The 20057-nt window shown below is 39.2% G+C and overlaps 1 long non-coding RNA gene across 1 annotated transcript; it reads left to right on the top strand.

Moving 5' to 3' along the window:
• Positions 1-765: 765 nt before the first annotated feature.
• LOC124876238 lies at positions 766-12963 on the top strand. The gene is made up of 4 exons (XR_007040254.1): positions 766-855; positions 12362-12481; positions 12574-12820; positions 12897-12963. It is a non-coding gene; the product is annotated as an uncharacterized LOC124876238 (long non-coding RNA).
• The last annotated feature ends 7094 nt before the right edge of the window (positions 12964-20057 follow it).

Genomic DNA, 20057 nt, shown 5'->3' with positions numbered 1-20057 from the left:
AGCGTTTCTGGGGTCTATGGGGCAGTGGGCTGGCCTCGGCTGGCCCGGACGCTCAGCTTCTTCATGATGATTGAATGGTCTGTCTGATGCTGAATCCATTTTTGATTGACAGCAAAATGAGCGAATCAGCGATCTTGAAATTGAGCTTCCCCTCCTTGAAAGACCAGCATCCGCCACTGACGTGAATGTAGTGGGCAAAGCAAGTTACAGAAAACAGCCATAAAGGAAGCTTGAGCAACTTGTCTCTTATAATGTGAAAAATTTTGATCCTAAGCAGAAAACCCAGCTTCGCTGCAAAATACACACAAATGGTCATACCCGGTTTGTGAAAACATAGCAATTATTAATTTCAATGACTTTTAAAGGCAATACCTTGGAATTAGACAAGCATATGTACCAAGGTATGTTGATCACACTAATATAGACTGCAATAATTTGTTTTGTTTAAAATCTTTCAAATATGTGATTTGTGTGATTTCAATTACCTCTGTCCATTTTTTTTTGTTTTCCAAAAACGATGTTCCTCAATCTCATCTTGAATCAGTAGGTCTAATATAATAATCTAGTATGACAAACATATTACTGTTAATTTTATTCTTAAACAAATCTGTATATAGGGTTTAAAAAATTATTCTCACTAGCTTAGTTTTGGCCTACATTGAACTTTCATAATTCCTGTGGACAAACAACTTTGACATGTTCATTGAACATTATGGAGATGTTTTCATTTGGAGTAAAGTCAAATATGCACACAGAGGAGAACCTGTCTGATTGAGTGCTTATCACCATGACATCAAGACACTCCAGTAAACAAGGCTGCTGTCAAGCTGATTCTGTCCAAGATGACATTGTGTGGTAAGGGACATGTACTTTTAAACAATCAGAGGACAAGGACCAGAAAAATATTGCAGTTTCAGGTTGTATTTATTCTTAGATCACAGAGCATGTCTCCTCTGACATTCCCTCTGCTAATCAACTGATTTGATCATTTATTCATGGATGTGGCCGAGCAACCAACAGAGAATTCTGTAGGAGACCTGTCACATCTAAATATTTTTAACGGCTCATAACCCAACAGTTCTGGCTTGACATTTATCATCCAAAAGGAGTTTCATGTGACTGTAACTTTCTCTGAAGCATTCTGATGATCCTTATTCTGATGACCAGTCAATCCCAACTTTGGTCAATTTGGACCCCACAAGCTAAGTTTTATTTACAGACAGAAAAGAAGTTACTGCCTTCTGTCAAAACATTGTAAAAATAGGGTATCAAAACTTTGAATAAATGGACCAAAACACATGCTCAAAGTAAAAGGGGAGGGGAGGACATACTTGCAAGCCAAGTATGCAGTTTTGACACTGAGCTGATCAGAGTCAATGAATGGCTTTAGCAGTTTTGGTCTTGAGAGCAGGAGCAGCAGAGCCTGAAGACATATAATTCTCTATTAGTATACAATATACAGTCCATCCGGAAAGTATTCACAGCGCTGTATTATTTCCACATTTAGTTATGTTACAGCCTTATTCCAAATGGTACCAAATTGTCATTCCTCAAATTATTACTACACACTATACCCCACTATGACAATGTAAAAAAAAGATTTTTTGAGATTGATGCAAATTTATTAGAAATAGAAAACTCGACTTCAAATATATGTAAGTATTCACCACCTTTGCTTAACACTTGTTGATCCACCTTTAACAGAAATTACAGCCTCAAGTCTTTTTTAACATGATGCCACACCCTCAGCACACCGATCGTTAGGCAGTTTCACCCATTCTTCTTTATTTGCAGTACATCTCAAGTTCTATCAGGTTGAATGGGAGACGTCTGTTCACTGCTTTTACCAGATCTCTCCAGAGATGTTCAGTCGAATTTAAGTCTGGACTCTCTCTGGCCACTCTAGGACATTAACACAGTGGTTCTGAAGCCATTCCTTTGAGATCTTGGCTGTGCTTTGGGTTGTTGTTCTGCTGTCACCCCAGTGTGAGTTCAAGAGTGCTCTGCAGCAGGTTTTCATTCAGTATGTCTCTGTAAATTGCCGCATTCATCTTTTCCTCTATCCTGACTAGTCTGCCACTCCTTGCTACTGAAAAACATCCCTAGCATGATGCCACCACCATGCCTCACTGTAGGGAAGATATTGGTCTGGTAATGAGCGGTGCCTGGTTTCATCCAAACATGACGCCTGGCTTTCCCACCAAAGAGTCCAAACCTTTATGTCATTAGACCAGAGAGTTTTGTTTCTCATGGTCTCAAGACAGGCTGCTATGTTTGCCTACATAATGGGATTTCTTAGTTTTCTTTTTTTAATACATTTGCAACAATCTCAAACAAACACAGTACTGTGCAAATATTTTAGGCAGGTGTGGAAAAAACGCTGTAAACAAACAATGCTTTCAAAAATGGAAGTGCTAATCATTTATTTTCCTCAATCGACAAAATGCTGTGAATAAACAAAAGAAAAATCTAAATCAAATCAATATTTGGTGTGACCACCCTTTGCCTTCAAAAGAGCATCAATTCTTAGGTACATTTGCACACAGTTTTTGATGGAACTTGGCTGGTAAGTTGTTCCAAACATCTTGGAGAACTAACCACAGATCTTCTGTGGATGTAGGCTTTCTCACATCCTTCTGTCTCCTCCTGTAATCCCAGGCTCACTCCATCACTTCCAGTAAGTCTTTTTTTTAAATTATAGTTAGTCTATAGTATGTCTTGTTCTTCTTTACACTGCAGATAGTTCTTAATGACTTTGGCTGTATGTTTGGGTTCCCGCACTAAGCATTTTGTAAATTGATAAAAATAAACAATTTATAGTTCTGAAAGCATTCTTTGTTTGCAGCATTTTTTCACACCCGCCTAAAACCTTTGCACAGTACTATATACACACACATATATAAATACATATGTGATGCACAGAATCTACAGATAAATACGGACAATACTTTACTAGAAACTTTAATAGAAATGGGCTGCACGGTGGGCAGACGTTTGTAGCGATGTTGCCTTGCAGCAAGAAGGTCCTGGGTTCAGCTCCCGGCCAGGTCTTTCTGCATGGAGTTTGCATGTTCTCTCTGTGCATGCGTGGGTTGTCTCCAGGTACTCCAGCTTCCTCCCACAGTCCAAAAATATGACTGTTAGGTTAATTGGGTTCTCTAAATTGCCCTTAGGTGTGAATGAGTGTGTTGCCCTTTCATGGCCTGGGGATCTTTCTAGGGTGGACCCTGCCTCTCATCCAGTGACTGCTGGTGATAGCCACCAGCACCCCTATGTCCCTGAAAGAATAATTGGGTATCGACAATGGATGACTGGATGAACATGTTGTGGCATGGAGACAATTAGCCTGTGGCACTGCTGAGTTGTTAAGGAACCACAGGTTATTTTACTTACATTGACTTATCTGCATTTTTGGGTCCCCGTGAAAATAACCTACAGATTATCTGTTAGGTTTATGTCATGGGCTTTGCTTCAGAATACCCTCAAGTATCCCTTTTGCTTGTGTATGATTTTCAACTGCACTTTTTCATTGTACTTAACTTTCCATTTATATGCCTGGATACATACTGGTGTAGATTCTCAGTCATCCAGATCAAGGTAGTCAAAAAAGAAGTACAGATTTACAAGTTGAACCCCAGCACCAGCTTCCCGGCAACCCAAAATGGAAGAACTGGTAGAAAGTGAGTGAATGATGACTGACTTTATTAGAAATAAACTTCTAAATTTAGTAGAGAGGTTCTCTTTTGTTTACATGCATCTGATCCATTACCATAAAGAGAGTGGCCTGTGAGAGGAAAAAGCCATTTCAACAGTAAAATTAATTGGAGATTCAGCTTTGATCTGAAGTCAATATTTATACAGAAGACTGAGGAAAGGAAAGAACAACAGGTACCAACCACAGAACTGAGCACCTAAACAACACCCAATTAATCAAATAATGCCATAGTGCTACAAAAAGAAAAATTACATTTTATTGTTGTCTTTAGCTTCAAGATCACAAATCTAGTAAAACTCTGATCAGAGTCATATATGATGAGACAGTATTTGTGTTTATACATGTCTTTGACGGGACAAAGATCTCTTCTTGCAGTCATATCATTTGACATCACTCACTTTTAAAGACAAAAATGCTCCTGCATCTCAGATAAAGAATTCAGTTTGTCATTATTTTCGTAGTAGATCTGACCCACATACAGAAGAACACTCCGGAGAAATAGATCTAGTGAAAATATTTTTGTGACATAATCAGGGAACATGAGCTGAAGAATCTTTAACTGTATGGAGAGGGGGGAAGAGAACTGGTGAAAACAGGGGACTAAATTAGACTGAGCAAATGAGAATTCTGATAGTCAAGGAAGCGGCTTACAAGGTGGGTGCGGTCAGGTCGCCAGGGGTAGAGGAATACGGTATCCAGGTTGTCGAAGCTGAAGTTGTTCAGGTGATTTCCTTTGGTGCCGTTTGAATGAGTTTGATGATTTCAGGAGTGAGTTCAGTGTGCAAATACTTGCGTTGGAGGGTGGACAGGGTACGCTTATGCCTTGGTCCAGGAAACAGAGGAAGCAGGAAACTGCCAGCTTGGTCTGAATCCAGATTGAAGCAGTAGTTAGGAAACGAAGTGCTAGCTGAGCTTGTTACCACTGAAGGCAAAACACTCTGGCGTCAAAGTGCTGGCAGCCTCCTGCTTAAGTACTCTTCCAAGTAATCTGTAGAATAAGTCGCACCTGTCACCCAGCACACCTGAGAACTCCAGCACCATCTGAAACACTGAACACATGTAGCAAGCACAAAAACACAAACACAACCCAGATCCCGACAGTTTTGGGATTAAAAGTTGATATGTTGCTAAACAGAAAGCTAAATTTACAAACCTAAGGATAGAAAAAAAGACTTTGTTTATTCATTTATTTCTTAAAAGTGTTTACATTCAGCAGTTATTTATTGATTTAAAGTAGTTTTATTTGCACTCATGTTATGTGGCTTTATCCTGGTGGATTTACAATTCTAATGAATTCACAGAAATGACACTATACAAATGCATGGAGCCAAGTCAAATTTTACACAATGAAAATCTTCAAAATTTCTTGTTTAGTATCTTTATGATAAACCTGACATGTTTTGAAAATACAACCTTGTTCTTATTTAAGTAAGGAAAAAATTTGATCTCTCATAATTTACACTGACAAAGCTTCAGGTTTGCAAAAGAACTAGCATAGTGAAAAGATAAAGAGCTGCAAGTTGCACACAGTAGCACGGAGTTCATCGGTAAAATATTCACATGCTGAGAATTATTCTTGAAATGTTCATAAACAATGTTCACCATGTTTCCATTTGGAATGCATTTTATTTGTGATTTTCTGCTGACATTTCTCGCAATATTGTCCCCCCTTCATTTGTCATTTCTCCAATCTGTCTCAAAGCTTCTTCCTTTACAATTCTGACATCCAAATATTTGCATAGTATATAGTAATATAAAAGATGAATGTACAGTATGAGTAAATGGAATGTCCAGGTTAAAACTCTTTGTTGAAGAGCCCAGTGGCTGCTAACATGCATGAGTACCTGTCACATTCTGTCCTGCACCTTGAAGGTATCAGTCTGTGGCTGAAGGTGATTCTCTCTGAAATGCCTAAAGCCTTAAGTGGGTGTGAGTCATATAATGCTGAGTTTTGGTTGGACGAATGTGCAGATCAACAGCAGCATGGTGAGTTGCAAAGCTTCTTTTAATAATAATAATAATAATAAAAAACATGGACCTGAAGTAGGTCGTAGCCAGGAGGAACCAGTGGAGAACAAAGAAAACCATGGAGTGTTGAGGTAGGGAGGAGAGTGGACCAATGCACAATGGGAGCTAATCAGGAGAAAATCAGGAGCAGGAGGGAGGCCAATTTACACAGATGAGCGAAGTAGCAGAAACATCTAAATACTAGAATAAATCACGACCCTAAACTGCAAAGAAAGAAACAAAACAACAGCAACTATAAAACAGGGGAGGGCAGGGAAAACAGATAAAAAACTCAAACAACAAACTCCTAACACAGGCAGATCCTGACAGTGTGATAGCGACTTCATCCTCCGGCACCTGGACTCCACAGGAACCTATGCCAGGATGCTGTTTGTGGATTTCAGCTCTGCCTTCAACACCATCGTCCCAGCTCTGCTCCAGGAGAAGCTCTCCCAGCTGAGTGTGCCCGACTCCACCTGCAGGTGGATCACTGACTTCCTGTCTGACAGGAAGCAGCGCGTGAGGCTGGGGAAGCACGTCTCTGACTCCCTGACCATCAGCACCGGTTCCCCCCAAGGCTGTGTTCTCTCTCCTCTGCTCTTCTCCCTGTACACCAACAGCTGCACCTCCAGTCACCAGTCTGTCAAGCTTCTGAAGTTTGCGGACGACACCACCCTGATCGGACTCATCTCTGATGGTGACGAGTCCGCGTACAGATGGGAAGTGGACCATCTGTTGGACTGGTGCAGCCAGAACAGCCTTGAGCTCAACGCTCTAAAGACAGTGGAGATGGTTGTGGACTTCAGGCAGAACCCAGCCCCACCTGCCCCCATCACCCTCTGTGACTCCACAATTGACACTGTGGAATCTTTCCGCTTCCTGGGAACCATCATCTCCCAGGATCTCAAGTGGGAGCCAAACATCAGCTCCCTCATCAAGAAAGCCCAGCAGAGGATGTTCTTCCTGCGGCAGCTGAAGAAATTCAACCTGCCAAAGACTATGATGGTGCACTTCTACACAGCCATCATTGAGTCCATCCTCACCTCCTCCATCACCATCTGGTACGCCGCTGCTACAGCCAAGGATAAGGGCAGGCTGCAGCGTGTCATTCGGTCTGCTGAGAAGGTGATTGGCTGCAGTCTACTGTCGCTCCAGGAACTGTACACCTCCAGGACCCTGAAGCGGGCAGGGAAGATTCTGGCTGATCCCTCCCACCCTGGTCACAGACTCTTTGAGACTCTCCCCTCTGGCAGGAGGCTGCGGTCCATCCGGACCAAAACCTCACGCCACAAGAACAGTTTTTTCCCATCTGCCACCAGCCTGGTTAACAAAGCCCGGAAACCACCCTGACATTCCCCCTTTCCCCCACACCCCCCCTTTTTTTGCTGACAGGACACTTGTAACCTGTAACTCTATGTGTTACATTAACGCTCAGCTTGGACTCCTGCTTACTTGCACTGCTTTACTTGCACAATGATCACCTGCACTGTTGTATTGCTCTTGCATCTTATACTGCTCTATATTTACTCTCACTCACTTAAAACTGTGCACTTATATTTATATTATATTGTAGATATGTTTGTACTGTTTAACTTGTACTGTATTGCACCGACTATGCCAAAACAAATTCCTTGTATGTCCAAAAACGTACTTGGCAATAAAGCTTTTCTGATTCTGATTCTGATTCTGATAGACTAATATAGATAAATCTGATGATGAAGTTCAATTTACAGAGCATTTTGTTCTTGTCTGCTACAAGTTCTGCTCCCCTCAGCAAACCGCTCCATACAAAAGGACACATAGCACCTTCTACCAGCCTGATAGAAGGTGGTATTTCTCCAAAGAATCTATAGGCGACTTTGACCCATCTTGTACAGTGCTGCCATATGATTTGTGCAGTCTAGATCACTGTCTAGTTGAATTCCCAAGTACTTGTGATTGGAGACAATCTCCACATCATCTCAATCTTCCTGGATAGTCACAGGAACTGGTATGGACTGGCTCCTTCCAAAGTTCACACACTTCTTGGTCTTGGTGTTATGCTGCAGGTGGTTGTGGCTGCATCAGTCAACAAAGTATTTTAGTGTTCATTTTCTCTGTTTTATCTCATTCTTTGATACAACTAATGATGCCAGAATGTTCAGAAAACATCTAAAGAAAGCAGCTCTCTTAGTTATATTGGAAGTCAGATGTTTAGATAGAGAACAACAACAGAGACAGGACTATTCTTTTTTACCTGGATCTTTTTCTCATAGTCATACTGTCAACCATCTCATGATTACTGTCATGATATCCCAAAATATGACCATGAGCATTGTTTCATCTCTGAGGAAAATTTTGTAGAGATAATTACCCTTGAGAGGTATTGAAGTCACATGTTGGTCAAATACACAACTCATATCCTGTAAATTCCTTGAGATGTTAGAGTCACGTATGAGTTGATTATCATGACCAATATTATTAGTAACATTAATTAATATTGAGTATCTTTACAAAAAATATCTTGCATTTACTTTTTATGCACTTTGAACTTTTACAGCAATTTTACTTGGAATATCCAATGTCCCAATCAAATGAATGGGAACGACCCCGACAAAACTCAACTCCTGAAACAGGGGAAGTAGAAAGTCTACCTAATCCCCTTTAAAACTCCACAAATTCGTGAGTTATAAAATAAGACCTTGATAAATAATTTTAAAACATTTTCCATATTTAGTGGGAAAGATATCCTCTACAGACAAAAAGTTTGTTGAAAGGGAAATGTAAAAATCAAAAAGCTACAACAAGCTTGTTGGACAATGTGCACATCGTTAAACTAAGTTTTGTTGAACCAATTTTCTTTGGTTGGAGTCTGTCACCATACCAGAATTTGGCTTGGCAATATTTTCCTCTGCCATACAAACGTTTTCGATCAAAATGAAGATACCTCTTGTCCACACCCCTCTATAGGTGACCCCATATGTTTTCTGTCAAATTTAGTCTGAATTCTGGCTGGCAATTCCAGAACGTTTATTTCCTTCTGGTGAAGCCATTCTGTGGTCAAATTTCACATATGTGTGGACTCACAGTGATGCTGAAAAATGAAATCTATCTTCATTTTCAGCTTTCTAGCAGAAATTTGAAGGTTTTGGGTCAAAACCTGGAGGTTTTCTTTTAAATAAATTAGTCATTGTTTCAATCCAAATATCCTGAGAATACAATACATTGTTTTCACAAGTGAAACATAACCAGTGGCTATTAGCCAAAAAAATCCTGCCACACCTTCAGTGCTACTGCTAAGCTCTTAGAAACCTAACTGGCTAGTTTTCACCTTGACTTTCATCAGTTATGTTCATTTTGCTGAACATTGAGGAGCTGCCCATAATGCAACAAGTAAGATTTGATACGAATGAGTATTAAAATGAGATATGACTAGTGAAATCATCTTGTACTCTGAATGTGGAATAATCTACTTGTGCAACAAATCTTAACGATTAGTGTTTATGCTTAATAACTAATATCAAAGTAGAAACTTGATGTTGCATGCTCCATGTATTTAATAGAGCATCTTCTAAAATTCTCAGCTTCCAGACATCAGTCAGAGCAGCTGCTGTTGCAGCAGGGAAGCTTTAAAGCAATATTCACTTAAAAAATATATATATTCTACCTTTCCACAGATGTATGGGAATTTAATTGATCTCAGAATTAATATTTGTTATTTATCATTTCAATAGTAAATAAATACATAATCCTTGTTCATTAGCTGCTTCCTGCAGAGTATCTAAGGTGTTTTCTTTACATATGCCCTTTTTACAATAACCTCCAATAAATCATTTTCTTGTCAATGTGAGGCACAGTCAGTTTTAGCAAATGTAATTATAGATATTCAATTCTGAAGGAGTGTGAGTTCTCACTCATATAACCTTTCAAAGGGTTGCCATTAGCTTTGAGTTTTCAACTAAATTTTAATATTGTTGACTCTTAATACACCGTCAAGCCAAGTGTATCTTTGACCCAGGTTTGACATTTGGAAAATAACTTTGCTGGTTGGTGTCTTGTTTAAAAAATATCAGGGCCTTACTCAAAGAAGATAGAAAGCGACATTATCAGAGAAACAAAGCTGTGTAGTCTTAAGTCTTTATTTTAATTAAGACCTCTCTACTTGGGAATGTGCCTATTAAAAGTGTAAAGCAGATATATGTCCCATGACTCACAGCAGGCAATCACTAGAGACATGAAATAGACCCTCCTTTTCTCTCTTCACTGCACTGAATGCTGGAAATTTGCATACATGTGTTGGTTTGTAAACATGGTAAAGGAAAGTGTGATAGTCTCAAAGCGAATTTGGGTTGCTTGATTTATAGCCACCTTTTTAGTTTCACCATGCATAGTAAAGGGGTGTTTACTTTAATTCAGAGTTCCAGCAGGGTTTCATATTAAGCTTGAAAGGTTTATCTGTAATCTAGGTTCTTTCCATACAGTCCATGACATATGGGGCTGAACCTTCCCAACACTGGAAGAAGAAAAGGTGATTTCCTTGAAATTGTTGATTATGAGGGGCTACACACTGGTGCAGTTGTTAGCACTGTTGCCTGTACGTTTTCTCTGTGCATGAATGGTCGTTCCTTGGGTAGTCCAGCTTCCTTCCACAGTCCAAAAATCATGACTGTTAGGATGACTGTCAGGTTGAGTGGTTACTCCAAAATGAGTGAATGTGTCCATGACTCATTGTCCTGCGTGTTTTTGTTTTGCCCTGTGATGGACTGGTGGGGTGTCCGGAGTGTATCTCACCTCTTGCCCAATAACTGCTGGAGATATAGGCATCATTATCCTCTCCCATGACCCTGGGAGGATAAGGGGTATAGACAATGGTTGAATTAATGTTATGAAGGGAAAAACAGGGCGGGTTCAGTTGAGAGGATCAGTGGGAGAATGAACAGAGGTCCAGTCATTGTTTACTGTGAAATATTTGACTGTGTATAGTCTGGTCTAGCACAAGTATAGCCAATTTCATCTGGGGAGGTCGCCATTAGGTCAAATTCAAGTTCTGTTTCTGTCCCACCTTATGACGAACAGGTAATGGTGAACATTCACAACGGTTTACAAGCCAGATATTTCTGTTGAAAATATATATATTTTTTATTGATCTTATGTAATATTCTAATGACACTGAATACTAATTGGAATAACAAGAAATAAAGGCTGGAAATGTTTCTCTCTATGTGTAATTATTATATATAATATACAAGTTTTACTTTCTGAAATTAGTGACAAAAATATTGAACTTTTTCATAATAATCAATTTTTTTTGCTGTACTTTATTTAATTGTATTTTCCAGTCTGTCACATATAATCCAAATTAACCTGTTAAGCCCTAAGGGGTTTTAGGGAATTTCTACCTGAAATTATATACCCTAAATAAATCAAGTACAGCTCCACAGTTAAAAGAGTATACAAACTTCTGGTACCTGTGTAAAGGTAAGACAAAAAAAAGAATATTTTTCCAGTGGAACCACTATTGTAACTGTTACTATGTCTGAATTTTTTGTGATTAAACAAAGAAAAAAAAAATTTTTTTAACCCTTCCCAAAAGTTTTTTTCTAAATTAACATTGCAAAACACTATGGAAACCCTTTGGAATGGTTGCATTCATCCACATCTTCACTATAACTGCAGCAAATGTGGACTGAATAAGTTGAAGCATATATGTTCCACAAAGGTTTTAGAGGGCAATGTGCCAGGCAGAAATGGCAGTTAGGCAAAGGGTGCCAAAACTTTCCCAGATGTGTTTTTCACCTCATGAAAAGTAAATAAAAGGGAATCTGGTCAAATAAAAATGCTGATTTCCATTGTAGGACTCCTTCTGCATATGACATAGCCTTTTGTTTTGACATTTACCCTGTGTATCATCAAAATGTACAGTTGCAAACATAACTGGAAGTTAACGGATTAACCCGCAAGCTAGCAATCAGTGGACAGCAACCAGCAGACTGTAATGTGCGAGCAAATTATATCACCATGGAAGGTGGTAGAAAGACAAATGATGTCTTGTTAGAAAGGTGAGTGTCTCTAGTTTGTTATGATATGCGAGTGGGGTTGCTGCAAAGAGAAAGGTGATTTTGGTACCGTTTTGTTTACGGAGTCAGCAATGTCTGAGGGACATTAAAATGTCAACACCTGTGTTTACGTTGCTGTAAAACTAAAAGGTATTTGTGCAAAACTAATTTGGGGAATTGTTTTGTGAACATTAAAGCCTCCTCTTGCAGTATATTTAAGAAAACAAAATGGTGGAGTTCCCCGGTTTTATAGACCGCCAAAAAGGGGCGTAGCCTAGCAGGTTGGGCTTATGTGTCTGTATTATAGCAAACTGTGAAAATGTCCCAAAGTCATAAAAATCTTCACTAAAGCATTTTAGTTAAAGAGCCAGTATAGCAGAACCAAAGAGACTGTGAATCTCTGGCATTAAGGCACCACAGAAGAAACGGTCACGGATTGCTCAGAGAAGCAACTTACTTGTAAGTCCCATAAAATCCCAATAATAAAAACAAAGTTTTGTTTTTATGAATATCTTTATTTCTATATGAAATACAAAATACATTTACCTGTTAGTGTCAGAGTCTGCAGTCTCTGGCTCTCCTGCTTACCTTCTTCCACCACCAGGAGCTGCTGAGGGCTGCGTCTCTGGGTGCGACAGCTGTTCCTCATTTTGATGATCATCTGGAGGAGTATATAGGGGACAGATCGCCAGCACTTCTTTGCCTGAGTGTTTTGCCTACAGCGGTACCGTCACCTCGCCAGATCTTGTATTTTGAAAATCTTGTGTCTGTTTGATTAAGATAAATTACTAGCCGTTTCTGTCTCGCTCTTTCCAGGTTCCATATTCTGTCTTTTGACTCAGTCTGATGGTTTATCACACCCTGCTTCAGAAGAACCCGGATCAAGTCCCAGCTGGCTGTCCGTTCTCCGGTACTCTTTCCTCGCCTGCATGCACCCAGTCCACCCTCCAACGATCCGCTTACTTGGACCCCGGGAGTTCCTGGTGGATTCCCAGAAAAGGCCCCCCTGGATCTCCAGACTCATTTGCCATCTCCCTGGCGGATCTAGTCCTCCATGCACACCGTAAGCCTTCTGAAACAGAGACTGTTAGCTGTCACTCACCAAGTACTTACCTGAACTGTTTCACTCTTTTTCGCAGTCCTCCGGTTCCTGTCTGCGTGGCTAGCCCTGATCATTATCTGTTCCAGAATTCTGGCAATAAACTGTTTACTGTTCTGAGTGTTCTTCCGCATGTGGGTTAAGTCGGCCGTTAAAACGATGACAGTTAGTTGTTAGAAAAGAAGGTACTTAGTTTTGAGAAAAGCAGCACAGTGCGTGCCAAAAGGTTACTTATTAAGCAGAGAAACAGAAATGGACATACAATAATATTGTACACACCCTGGGTTTATTTTAACAAGAACCATCTTGAAACACTACATTGCAAACATGTGGTGGGGGGTGATGTGCATACTCAGAACCAGTTAGCGAACACTCAATGAATTTTTTTTTTTTTTTTTTTTGTGCACAGGACCAGATGACACAGTCCTGGCAGGCACTACCAATCTGCATCTCTGCAGTAACAATTTTACACCTGGTAGTTTTTGCAAACTTACCCTTGAGAAAACTGGGATAAATGGATAAACAGCTGCTACTGCTTATCACTTCAAATGGGATGTTTCTCTCGACTCTTATCTTTCCATTCTTTCTGCCTGGCACAGCACTGCTAGTAAAAGGCTGGTACTCACTGTTATTATTGATACTGCAGACTATACAGCTTAACATTTTGCAACAGTGTGTGTTTGGGGCATTTTCTCTGTTAAATCTGACAGACGCGGTTAGCCAGATTACGGCACTTTGTTTGGGCAAATCAGACAAATGTCCAGTATCCTCATCAGAAATTCCCTAAGCCTCATAGAGTACTGCAAATATTTTTTAATTCTTTAAACCACATTTTTACTAACCTTTGTTCATGGCTTAAGAGTACATTTGCCTTAGGCTTGGGACATTTAAACATGCAATACTCACAAAAAGTTCAGGTGGAATTAATGGAAAACAAAAGTTCACGCTACAGTGATATATCATGAAAGTAGGGCATGTAGGTGGAAGCGGTGATTTTCTCATCTCAAACTATTTATTGAAACAAAAGCCAACAGTGGTGTGTATACCACAAAAAGTGTCTCAAAAACATGTTGTGCCCTTGAGCATCAATTACAGCTTGACGTCTCATGCTGTTCACTAGTTGACTTATTGTTTGATGGGGTATTGCACCCACTCTTCTTGAATGGCAGCCCTCAGGTCTTTGACGTTCTGGGGTACAGAATTATGAGCCACTATGGGATTACGGTCTGGAGAAAGTGCAGGCCACTCCATTCGATGTACCCCAGTCTCCAGCAGCCGTTCCCTAATAATAAGACCTTGATGAGCTGGTGCATAGTCAGGCCTGTGTTGTTCATGCAAGGACACGATGACTGGATTAATGGTGTTATTCAGGTAGTATGGGCTTGTCACCATACCATTCACAAAGTGTAGGGCCATTCTGCCTTGACTAGTTACACCTGCCCACACTGTAACATGACCACCATCACCAAAAACATGTATGGTGACGACAGTGGCTGATAAATAGCTCTCTCCGTAACACCGGAGAGGCCATCATTTCTGCACAACGTGAATCCACTTTCATCAGAAAACAGCACTGAGGCCCACCTCGACCAGTGGAAATGCTCCCTGGACCATGCAAGACAATGATGCCTGTGCCTGGTGGTGTGGTCAGCCACCCTTGCAGGTCGTGTAGCACATGTTTGATCAATGGTTAGGTGTCGTATGGGTCTCATTATGACAAAATGTAGACCGCATGATGACTGTTTAAATACCAAATCTGATTGAACCAGGACATTTGTTGGTCGATTCATGGATTACACTCCTGTTATGAATTTTGTTGTTAAGTTCCTTGTTAGAGAACAGAAAGTTGTGCAAAAATTACTCAAATACTGAAGAGGTGTACATGTGCATTCAAAGGTTTAGTGGAGGTCAAATTAGCTTCACCTGTGAAGGTCTTTTCACATCTAGGCACATCTTGAAATTTCACCAGAAAGTCAAAAATCCTTAACTTTTTGTGAGTAGTGTACATTGATGCCAAGGTACCTGGACTAACCACTTATTTCAAGATTTCTTTCAATTCCCACTTTTCAATTACCAAGATATTTGTTGTTAAAAGAAATGTTTAAGATGGGTGCTCTTGATGTTAAAATGAACTCTCATGTCCTCATAGGGACTTGAGACAGCAAAGACACAGGAACAAAAAATATAGTGCAATTAATCCTCCAAACTGCTATTTTACCAAGCTTTTGTTTCTGTGGTCTAAAATGTTAAAATATGCATTGCCTCAACACATGACTCACATAAAAATGATGCCATAAATTTTAAACATGATCAATTCTACATGGCTAAATCACTGTTGAAAATTTCCAAATGTAAATTTGGTTTGTTTTGTGTGTCACTCTGAATACTGAAGAATCTCATCAAGGGCTCAAGGATTAGTGTAATTTGCGTGCCTGCAACTATCTCTAAAAACAGAAGGCAACAATGATAGATGAGAAACTTGGAGTCAGATATCTGAGTGTACTCCCTGAAATTGGCTACAAGGAATATAATTTAAAATCAAACCATACAAGAGAGCTTTGATTTTGTAATTCTGTTGTATTATGACCAAAGAATATTTAAATAAATGTATATGTTAAAGGATATATTTCAGACATCCAAGCTATAGAAATAAACAATTTTCTAACCTTGATATAAATATACATTTTGTAAACAAATTCACAAAAAGATATACCAAGGCTATTTGTTGTAAACAGACAGTCTCATACAAGTGGTATGGTATAACAAATGCTGGGGAAAATGATTGTTGTTAACATGTCATGTTTCCTACGAAAAAGAATATTTAATCTGGACAAAAACAGAGCTTTACAACTCTGTTCGTGTTTAACTTTAGATAAGCTAGAGATCTACAAAGTGGTATATTTCAGAGGCTTGAGTTGGATGGGCAAGAGAGGAGACCTACATGCACAGTAATACAAAAACTTTTGTATTAGTTTGCCAAGAGTATTGATTTAGCAGTCAGTGTTTTGTCTTTTTCCTTTTTCACATGGATGTATCAGAAAAAAATCTAAATCATCACACATTGTATTTTACAAACTCTCACATCAAAACTAAAAGGTTTTGCATTTGAATACTGTTCTTATTTCAAATGAATTCTACCTTGTGATAATCCTGCTCATTATTATACAATGTAACATATTTAAATAATTTCAATTCAGTTGAAAGTTATGGAGCCCCGCAAGTGTCAGCGGGTATAAAGAAAAACAAAGCCGGTGGAAATCCGTGCTCATGCTTTACTAAACAATGCTCTCGGTTTTGCAATCTGTGCATACAAATGGCTACATTGTGTTCTCAGTTTCTGCAATCTGTCTGCACAGTTTTATAAACTGCGCGCTCAGTTTTGTAATCCAGATTACTCAGTGACATCTGTCAATAGTTCGGACCCTTAGTGTAACCAAAAGGAAGTCATATTACAAGCAGTGAAGTGTACTGATTAAAACATGGCAGTGCTTTAACTTTATACATGACAACAGATCCACTGAACTTACCTTGCAGGTGTGGGCCATGCGTCTAAACTCTAAATAGATGTCACTGGGTAATCTGCAGGCACGGATTGCAAAACCGAGCGTGCAGTTTATCAAACAGTGCAGACGTATTGCAGAAACTGAGAGCACAGTCTTGTAATCCATGCACACAGATTGCAAAACTGAGCACACAGTTTAGTAAAGCGTGAGCACGTTTTTATCCATCGTCTTTGTTTTTTTTACCCGCTGCCACTTGCAGGGCTCCGTAGATGATTAAATGTAGTCAAGTTCAAAACAGGTGTATGTCCTAACAGTCCAGTTATTAGTGTTGCTAGTTTGTAAATATTCTAATTAATTTAAACCCATTTGCATTCAGTTCTTGATCCCAAGCATACAAAGGGCAGTAGTAAAAAGGAGATCTGTTTTAACAATAAAAGGCCCAGAATGAAGAATGGAAAGTAATGGCTGATCAGTACATCATAAGATATCTGCCTGTAAGACTGTATAGCAGTATAATTACTAATAACTTTTTGTTTTGCGATCAAATATTACTGAAATGTAAGTAAATGTAATGCAAAAAATGGTGTTGTCAGCAAAAAGCCCTGTGGAATTCCATCAATTACTCTGGGGCAGTCCATGACATCATTACAATAACTGCTGAAACTTTGTGTTGTGTTAAAGACTGATGCTGGAAAGCAGAGACATTTAATAAACCCTAGAGATGAGCTGCATGGAACTAGTACACTGCCAAGGTTTACCTGCTAATATTTGCAACTTGGGTAGCAGAATCAATTAATTACAGGTACAAGACTGTTATATTTTTGTTTTTGACTGACTCCATAGCAATATTTCGCAATCCAGTTAAATATACTGGACATGCTTGGGATCTAACCTTTTGTACAGGTGATGAAGATGTGGCTTCAACTGTCCTGGATCTGTCATGCCTATCTAAGCTCAAAGCACTAATGGAACGTGGTAGGGACTGCCGCTAAACTTTGGGATGTACTAGCAATTTGCAACCATAAAGCATCTGGTTGCAGCCTTGGTCAGCTACAGCATGTAGCTGACAATGAAGTCACACTAATTTAATTTGCAATTTCCTCTGTTGCTTAGGTGTGACAGGTGTTGCTGTTTCACTGTATAGTTATAATTGTATAATAAATAACTAATGAATTAGTAATTTATTTCTTTTTTTTGTTTTATATAGATATAATGGAACAAAAAAAAATTTTTGGCAACCAGGTCAATGCTATTGCTTTTATCCCAACAACATGTTTATGCTTTTATAAGAGAATTTTAATCCCTTAAATGAAATGCACCCCTGGGATTTACTGTAACAAAACTGTAATGGGACAAGCGATTGCTGACTACTTTGCCTCACTTGGTTTTTGTTTCCATGCACTTTAAATTCTGTCTAAATCTCTTTTTTTTATTTTCAAGTAATCACACATTTCCTTGTTAGCATATTTAAATCTTTTTTTTTTTATAAAGATGATATTGGGTCAATCATTTACATACAGTAGAATATATTTCATATTTACAGTTAAAAGTACAGCCTGTGGCACATATCATTTATCTACTAATGGAATATACACACAAGATAGAGCTGCTACTCAGTGAAAAACAGGTTGTGCCTCGATGGCCACTGCATTCAGGATAGCATGAATTTTGTAAAAGGCTAATTTTGTAGGTAGCTGTAAATTAAACCTGAGAGTCAGGCTTCGCTGATGACTTTCTGTTTTAAAGAAGATACATACAAGTGTTGAAGCAGTAGCAACGTCAACAGGGTAAGTTTGAGGGATCTGTAGTCTGTTGTATAGGCACTCGGCACTGGAGATATCAAAAATGGTTCTGCTTCTTTTACTCTGGCTAGTAAAACAGTCCCCTCTAATAAATCATCTACTACAATGAAATCAATGTGCAGGTCCGAGTTGTAATAATTATTTTTACATTTACTTGCCATTATTCAGACTAAAATCAAGGAAAATATGACAGAGATTGCATACCTCTTTAAGGAAAGCCTGTATTTAAAGCCGTTTGGATCAGCTGGAGCCTTTTCAGATAATTAATAGAGAATAACAATATTAAAACCTAGAAGTAGCTTAAATGACTAAGACTTCCTCTAGTACTGGTAGGATAAGAATTTCAGTGTAGATGAAATCAGTCACACTGACATGCTTTTCCAGAGCAAAAAAATGTGTCTATGTGCACACAATCTGTTTCACCATCCAGGTATGTTAATCAGAGAGACACTGATGTAGGTGAGATGTCATCTCATCTGCTTGGTATTCATACACTTATCCCTCTGGATACTATGTTATCCAGTCCCTTAGCATCATTCAGCAGTGACAGTGACCTGAAACCCAATAATGTTTTTTTGGCTGCCTGCTTGTAAGTAGTACCGTTTGAGTTTTCTTCATGGTACTGAATACCAGCAGTTTTCCAGTTTGCTCTGACTGCTGGACCAGTCTTTTTTAAGCCACGGTGATTGCTGCATTAAGCTCCTTTTGCTCCTCTGTAGCCTGAAGTATCACACTGTAATATTTTGTTCAATCACTTAAGGGAAACTGGAGAGAGAAAAACAAAAACAGGAACAGCCAGAGAATACCTGAGTTAAGCGCATGGGAATGCCTGCAAATGTGTGTTTGTGGAAGTGTGCCGAGAGGCAGGCGAAGGCGATGAGTGATATGCTGTGCTGAGCATAGTCCTTAGAGGGGGCACTGTAAAGCCCAGCATTAGCCCATTCTACAAAGAGACCTGGCTGAGCATTAAATACCATCATTATTTGAAACAATTCATCCTCCAGCATCATGCTGTTTCCACATGTCTACCTGAGTCATTTCACTCTTCCTCTGTTTTTTATTGATTCAATTCCATAAAGTACAGTTAGCTTTTAAGCCTCTAGGCCACAGCAGGAGATCATCATAGCAATGAGCAGATGCACTTAGGCATTATTGGGATGCATTGTTTTGCAAAATGAGTGTTTTAAATAAAAGTTTAAATCATTCAATTTTTTAAGCTAACATCTAAAAGGAAAAATGTAAATTTAAACTTATCAAGTAGGCACCCAGTATGCCAGTATGTGTTTGTGTACAGGACTGGGAACTAAACTAAATCCAACTATCAAAAGGTAAGTTAAGTATTCAAGGTCTTCACAGTCATACAACATTATGACCAAATATAGGCAGAATTAGAACCAGTAGGTTTATGTTATAAAGACAGTTCTATGAGCCAGTATACCAATCTCAACAGATTTGTATGATGAGTTCATGCACTTATGTGCCCTATCATCAACAAGACATATGCTTTCAGAGAGTCTTCAGCAGATGCAGTAATCAGTGTGTTTCCTTCCCCACCTCTCTCTGGGAAACCTTGATAAGGAGAAGAAAAAAATGTGTTGTCATATTTATTCATGGCTAGCTTTTCAATTCTACATTCTTTCATCCTCCACTGGGACTCTGCGAGCTCAGTCCACGCTACACCCGTCCTTAATGACAGATTAATGTTAAATGGAGTTTTGATGAAAATTCAACTTGGAAGACTCACCTCCACTTCCGGCTCCATCTAATTACTCCACCACGTTCTCTGCTCCAACCAATGAGCTCCTGATCCACATTCCTCTTCAGCCAATCATCCCTCCAGGCTTTGCTTTAAAATGCAGAATATCCTGCTCTTCAGCTGAGCTTCGACCCTCCTCC

Source organism: Girardinichthys multiradiatus, chromosome 1 (assembly GCF_021462225.1).
Source record: "Girardinichthys multiradiatus isolate DD_20200921_A chromosome 1, DD_fGirMul_XY1, whole genome shotgun sequence".
NCBI lineage: Eukaryota > Metazoa > Chordata > Actinopteri > Cyprinodontiformes > Goodeidae > Girardinichthys > Girardinichthys multiradiatus.
Note: the sequence above shows the minus strand (reverse complement) of the source record. Positions and strands in the feature narration are given on the sequence as shown.